The sequence below is a fragment of the Rhea americana genome, unplaced genomic scaffold, assembly GCF_003343005.1.
Source record: "Rhea americana isolate MKP2758 unplaced genomic scaffold, rheAme1 scaffold_149, whole genome shotgun sequence".
Lineage (NCBI taxonomy): Eukaryota > Metazoa > Chordata > Aves > Rheiformes > Rheidae > Rhea > Rhea americana.
This window is the reverse complement of record NW_028185583.1, coordinates 2,049,506-2,057,001: the sequence shown is the minus strand read 5'-3', so window position 1 is coordinate 2,057,001 and position 7,496 is coordinate 2,049,506. Positions and strand designations below refer to the sequence as shown.

General features: G+C 39.2%; 1 long non-coding RNA gene across 3 annotated transcripts in view; it reads left to right on the top strand.

Annotated features, from left to right (window-relative positions):
* Window positions 1-5,415: 5,415 nt before the first annotated feature.
* The window catches only part of LOC146599056 (uncharacterized), a 13,356-nt gene continuing 11,275 nt past the window's right edge, over window positions 5,416-7,496 (top strand). For 2 of the 3 annotated variants that reach the window (XR_014895123.1, XR_014895124.1), the window contains exons 1-3: window positions 5,416-5,691; window positions 6,673-6,766; window positions 6,879-6,931. This is a non-coding gene — a long non-coding RNA (uncharacterized LOC146599056). The remainder of the gene's footprint in view (window positions 5,692-6,672; window positions 6,767-6,878; window positions 6,932-7,496) is intronic. The other variant, XR_014895125.1, reaches the window with a different exon arrangement.

Sequence of the window (7,496 nt, the reverse complement as noted above, 5' to 3'; positions counted from 1 at the left end):
AAGTATGGTTAGTTAAAGATAACTGCATAGCAGCATTTTTTAGAAAGCCAGTGTATTTAAGATCTAGTTACATAAACTACTTCTGTGGAATTGTTCTAATAAAGTTTTCCTGAGGGTGGCAGTTCAGTTTAGTTCTACCATTCTGAGTACAACTTTAGTCACAAACACAATATAGATGCATATTTAAGCAGCTGAAGCTAGTCTCTTGGCAGATATTTTGACTAAAGCTCTAGAAAAAAACAGTATCTTATAGTGTAGCATAGATATCATTGCAGATTATGTTTATCTCTGCCAGAGCACTTAAGTGATTCTGAGAGGTTAAATACTAGGCTGGTACCTGGGGAGGGAGTAGTGTGATCTACAAACACACTCCAGTATCTTGTCAGATGAAATCCAGGTCAAACTTCCTTTCAATGAAATGCCTAGTGTCAGACCTTGAACATTTTCCAGCACAGCATTTTCACAAATATAGTAGCATTATGTTCATGCCCTTGCTTCTTTTTGGAGCTTATTCTGGCCCAAACACTGCAATTTGAGTGACACAAAATGTCATAAGGCCACTTTGCTGTCCTTAAAGCTGTTTCTTCAGAGAAAAAAAGAGTATGTACCATATATTTATGTATGCATATAATGCATCCATGTCGATACAACATGTACCCACAACCTGACAATTTTCCCAGTGAGGAAATGCTCAGTGAATGACGTGTTTGAATAGGAATGTAGTGAGCTGCATTTAGCAGTCTTTTGTAAGTCTACTAAATGCCACAAAAGATCACTTTGAGAGAACTGAGAGTTTATACCTTGCAGAATTAGACCTTGTGTGAAGCTTTGGTGCAAGTTGATTTGTAAGTACAAGGTCTTTATATTAGTCAAGAGGCCATGGTCTATCTCCATAGCTAATGTTATAAAAAGCTTCCTTTATAAAGTTGTATTTTGGAGCACAGTATATTTTTCTTGGAATTCCGCTTTCAGTTTTCTTGGGGGGGGGGGAGGGAGAAGAGGATGTAAAAGCAACAGCAGTTAAAGACACTCAACACTGTCCAGCAGGAGTTCAGCACTGTGTAACAGCAGAGAGAAGACTAGATCCAAGCATGAGAATAACTTCATTACAGATACTTTGGTGGCATTTAGGTACCTAAATCCAAGTACGTAATTTGCTGATGTGGACTACTACTACTAAATAAGTAGCTTGATTCCAAATGGCTGAGGTAGCTCCAAGTCTACAGGCATCCAAGTCATAACTGAAAATTTTTGGGAGGAACTTAAAATCATGTGATCCTCTATATACCCAGAGGCATTGCCATCTTGGCTATGCTGAGAGCCCATCAAAGTGCCCATCTTACATCCAGAGGGAACTGGCACATATTTGTGTCTAAATTCCCTTAGGATCTGCGTTGGGAAGCACAGACACTTAGCAATTCTCAGCCCTGTACAGAGAAGTCTGTAATTTTCTTCAAAAGGGGCCATCAAGAGGCATTTTATTATTTTGGCAAATTGTTCTGGGTTGGTGGTAATGCGTGGAGGGACTAGGAGTGCTGGAAAGGGTGGTTCGCAGTCTGCCATTGAGGCCCCACACATTTACCTTCTGCATGGCACCCGAGGTCCTGCAAAACATGTCGGCAGGCAAAGAGAAATCCCTTCATGAAACACTGCACCTCAGGCTCCTTGGGAAGCTGGTCTGTAGTTCTGCATCGGCAGCATGAAAGTCGAGTGATTTGCTCAAGCCACATAACAGCAGAGCCAAGAATGGCATCCCCTCACCTGCACCTTGCTTTATGTTATATAAAACGATGTGCACTTTATGGAGCTAYGCTTATATTGTATTACATTTAAACGAGCCAGGCAGCCGGCCAGATAACTGGAACTGCAGCCGGGGAACCTCGCAGAATTGTTTTGTTCCCTATAAACACGTCTGACAGTTTACAGCACATCAACTTGGTTGCCTGTCAAATACCTCGCATAGGTTTCTAATGAGTTTCTAATCATACTTGGGACCCCATGTGGAGATGTGTGCCCTGATAAGGGTCTTTACGTCTCTGTTGACATTACTGAACACATCTAGTTTTAAAACTGCAACAACATTCTGACTAGAAAATAAAGGGTTAAGAAAAAATGATGATCCCACAGTCTCATTATCATTGCTATGTTTGTGCCTGGACCCAACATGCTTCTGTTACACTTTTAAAACAGCCGAAGACAGCAGGCTTTATATTTGGATTTAAATGTTAAATGTTCTCCCCTAAGGTCGGCAGCCTAAGCACTATCAGGATGTGCTGGTGCATGAAAGCCACAGGTGAAACAGACCTTGCACTTCTCCAGAAATAAAAATGAAACCAATTTATTTCAACAGAAGCAAGAGGAAGTAAATGGTATAAACAGTGTAAAGTGAGTGATATTGTGAATTCTTGTTTTATTATAATCCAGAGTGCTGGTAATAATACAAATACATTTAAAAAATGTTATATTCATCATCACCATTTTAAATGAAAAAAATCACTGAAATTGTCTAGAAAAATACTGACTTTAGTCATAGCTTGCAAGCTGTATATGTAGCTGTCAAGTCTTACGACACTCTGTTAAATTTAAGAAACAAAACTAATCATCTTTGCCTTATTAGCTATGGATGAAGGCTATAATCCTGGCCAGTTAATGATATCTTGAGGGTAAGATGCAGACAGCTGGTACTTTATCTATTTATAATCATTTTTTAAATGGCAGTGCCATCCCTTCACTCCCACTCTGCCWCTCCCACACACACTCAGCATTTTATGAGTCAGGCTGCAAAAATATCGAGAGGTTGATGTAAAGATGAGGTTTTGAAAAGTTCTTTACTGAAGAGTGCTTGAGGTTCTTCTTTGCCTTTCTTTTTTCTGGCTGTGAATGGGTCATATTTTCAAGCCACTGTCTACAGTATGAGGGAAAGTTTTTTATTTAAAATTGCTATAGTTACAATTAACTCTATAATTAAGGTGAAACCATAATAATATATTTTTCCATCAAATTTGTAAGGATTTTGCTACATTTCATAGGACCTTTATCTTTGCAGGTGTTCAGCAATCTATGGGCTGGTTCACATGTGTAAAGSCATGGCTTATAGAGAAAAGGGGACAATCAGTGTAAAAATTACAGGTACGATCACAGTGCTCGCTATTTCTGAGAGTTCCCATCTGCAGCCCAGGCAGTTTGTAAGCCATCCAGGCATAACCGCGTGATCCTGTGGCATCATGACTGACAGGAGTTAGTGGCATACCACTGATTGGATGGTACCAAGCCTCTAGCTCAGACATCGGATGAAATTCTAAATACACTTGGCTTATGAGTGAGGCTTTTATTTCTATCCGGGTTTAAAAAACCCCAAGTCAGTAGGAGATGTGTTTCTGGTTTAAATTTGCAGTGTGGTTGTGCTGGTGTGGTGATTGCTGAGTGTCTTGAGGCTGTGGGAAGGCAGAGATCTCCAAGGAGAGGTTGAAGTGTCTGAGTGAGGCTGAGGTCCTGCTGCGTGCTCAGCTCAGCTCTGCCCACAGCTGCAAGGTGGGACTCCGCTGGCCTTTCCCACGGGTGAAATGCCCACAGCGCTCCTCCTCTCTGGGCTGTCTGCAGTACAAGGCGGGTGCCTGGTGCCTCTCCACCACCAGATGTGGCTCGTCAGGGCCAAAAGATTGACTATGTTGGCCCTCACTGGAGGAAGAAAAGTGTGAGTTTGCATCTCTATACAGTCTAGTCTATAGGCATATCCTCTCTATTTTTTGATTTTATTTCTCTCTCTAGAGTAGACATTTAAATTAAATAGAATTAYATCCCTCTTGCTCTTTTGCACAACCAAAACCCAATGAGCAAACCTTTACCATTTATACTGCAAAATGTCTCTATCTTTGCACAATAGGTAGACAAGATCACTTTGGAATCAGCCCATAAATCCTAGACCGAACTCTTGTAAAAGCAACCGGTCAAAGAGTCCATTCCTGTGTTTTTCCAGGTAGCGTGCTTTTCAATCAAAACTTTTCAGAATGAGTATCATAACTTTGGATATCTACCACGCTATGCACAGCTAACCTGGTCCTGACTGGACCATTTGCTTTGGTGAAGTAGGGGCATAAATATTAGTATCATCTAAATTTTCATTTAGTAGCTTTTCAAATATACTTTTCCTGTCAGAATTTATTTCCCCAATGCTGTAAAACTTAAAAAAAAAAATCCATGGAAGAGATGCTTTCAAATCTTTATTTTATCTCTTCTAATAAACTCCTAAACTACTACTTGACTTCTTCCACACTGAAGTCATTTAACTTACCCATGGTTATAGGAAGAAAAATTAGGGAAGTAATTTCTGTTGTTTTTTTCAAATAGAATAACTGGTCTGTCAGAAAACTTGGGTGTTTCACACACTAAAGTGGATCTTAGAAAAATATCCCGGGGGAATTTTGCTAACTGAAGATTTTCTATTAGGGAAGAATTACATTTTATCACATAGAGTTAGGATATTAATAGGTACATAATCCTCCTGGGTGTTGTGTCCTGTTTTTTACCTTCCTATTCTTACAAAGACTCTGTCTTTTCTGTTCTTTCACAGCTTCCAAATACTCTAATAGTAGCCTCTATTATATTGACCCTCATACATTTTTTTCCTCTCTGTCATGTCTAAATTGTGGATTCACTGTCAGTGGAATAGAATGAAGGAACCATGGTTATGATCAGGGAGGAAGTGTGTAGCAGAGGCAGGGATAGGACTGAATTTTATTTTGTAATATTCACTTGTTTTATCCCAAAAGTCATGCTCTCCCTTGCAATCTCCTCCTCCTGTTCTTTGCAGAAGTTTCATTTCCTGTATGGTGGAGCAAACGAAGCAAAGAGCCTCATTACCTCTAAATCTTGCTTCATTTTCTTATTGCTGGTCTCACCGTATGACAAGATCCCTGTGACAAAGAAAAAGAGAGAGAACATTTAGTTAAAGGTTATCTCCCATTCCACATACACAAAGAACTGAATTAAGGCTGCAAGGAAGTTGTCATTTATAACTGTGGAGTGTTTAACCTCAATCCAAAGTATATTATTTAAGTGGTATGTGTATGAACATATATACATAGAGATATACATATATACTTAAATACTAATACACATGCACACACATAGATGCATATTTAATGTGTATATATTTCCTGAGGAAACAGAACATGTGATTTCCTGTCTCACTCAATTTGTCCCTTACACATTTCAAATGTACTACCAATTTCAATCAAATCTGATAGGGCAGTAGATGTCTTGGAGACATTAAGTTCCTACAAGTTCTGCAAAATCTGTGGCCTGTGTAAAGAAGACAGGTACTTTATCGGTGACTGTGCCACTGATAAAGCATTGCGTGGAGATCTTTCTTCTCCTTTATGTTCCAAGCTGATAGGAACACTTTCTCCTTGCAGAGTCGTGTGTAAGGAAGATGGAGAAACAGGGACTCATTCTGGATCCATATGGGAGCTGTTCCTGGTAGCACACTGTCCTCCTGTGCTGGCATGTRCATGGGCCCAGCCCTTGGGAAAGTTCATGCTCAGTTATTTTGGCAGGATCTTGGCAGTGTTAATGCAAATGACAGAAGCCATGGCAACCTGAAAAACAGCTGTTGTCCAAGCTTGTGTCGACTTCCACTGAAGAACATTTGTCACCCCTTTTGAACTTGCAAAGACTTGCTACAAGGCAAAGGTATAACCAATTTCCTCCAGAAAGGCTAGATATCTTCTATATTAACAAATATTAATCAAGCTAAATATATAACTCCTCACGACCTGCATACGCAAGTCTAGTTTGCTCTCTCATATCATCTTTCCTGCTGAACAAAGACATGGCAAAAGCCAGGAAGCTTGTTGAGAAGAGCGTTAATTTTGGTATGTTTAGAAGAAGTATTTGTTCTTTTCTCTGTAGATAAACAGTTCCTTTTAGAAATGAGTGGCTAAGCATCACCAGCTGACAACCGTTTTCTTCCTGAACACCATTTAAAGCTTTTCTTTCTTAAAATTTCCTATCAGCACATTACTAGGTCTCATGCAGTGCAAGTCTAGCATAAATAATATGTAAACTAGATGCAAGCTGTGTTTTCCCTCCAGTCCTCAGGGCTGCCTATGAGCAAGGTTAGAGGACAAGTTAGTAAAGATGATAATGTTTGCCTACTTTCCAGCTGATGTTGCTTGCATGAGTGAATCTGCTGTGCTTTCATTTTTTCCACTTCCATTTTATGTAACTTCCACAATTTTGTGGGTGCCTTTCATTTTGCTATCCTTTCTGCTTATTATAGCCTGGCAATCTTGTGGAAGCAAGAAAATTGTCACTCCAACTTCTTTCTCCCTACTGAACAAAACATTCATTCTCCATGGCTTTGCACCTCACAAAGATGGCAAAATGATGTACAATTATTACTAGATCAGAAAAGGTGTTTTATACTCAGTTTGCACAACAGCAGGTGATTACATAAAGTGCAACTGCTATACAATTAGGCCCAGTATGTATAAATATATGCAGACCTAGAAAGGGTAAGTTTTGTTGGAAGATTTCCAGTAAAAAGTGTTTGATCTTGCAGCTTATACTTTGATGTTTGTTGAATATATCTCAATCAAAGCTGTAGGACTGGGCTTAGCATATTCAAGGTGTTTTGAATCTTTCAGGACCATCTCTTTTTTCCATTTCTAGATTTGACAGTTTCAAATCATCACATTCCACTGTAGCTGAAGTGATTTATATGTTTTAGCAGTGCTGCAATCTGACCTGGAACTCTCCCTGCAAGGTATTAATGCTCCCCAATGGCTTAAAATCACTTCATGCACTGTAAAAAATGCTATATGATTAACACTCTTAAAAACTCTTATGTTTGGCAGAGATTTACATTTAAATCCTAGGCATGAAGAAAGTCAGGTTCATACCACAATATGTATTATTTTGTACTGAAAAGGTACGTCCCAAGCTTTTGCTCTATCCTACAGCTAAACATGTTAGAATCTGTAAAATTACAGACAAGTTTTAGTAAAAAAAAAAAAAAAAGAAAAAAAGAAAAAAAAGCCAAGAACATTGGTGGAAATGTTTTGGCATAAATGCAAACACTGCCTCTATTATATTATGCTTAGCTGGACTATATACTGTCCCTGCTTCTCGCTATCCTTTTTTCTCTCCTTTTTCTTCTCCATGAGCAGTGTAGAATTGCCTGTTCTGCATGGGGTATTGTTTATACAGACAAGGGGGGTGGATCAGACACCATACAAAGCAGATCCAAAGCTGCATTCAGGGATTAAAGTAAATCCCATGGATTTCTCCCTCCTCCTGCCTTTCTATGATCTGGTAAAATGAGGGGCCATAAAGTAAGAGCATAGGAGATTGAATCAGCAGGTCTTGGTGTGTTGGTTGGAAGCAGCTGGACCTTTGAGATTTGTTGCCAACGGCTACAAAGGTATTTGCACAGGTGGGATAAGAATTGTCTAGTGTGGACATAATCCTGTTTAGCTTTTTTTTTTTTTTTTTTT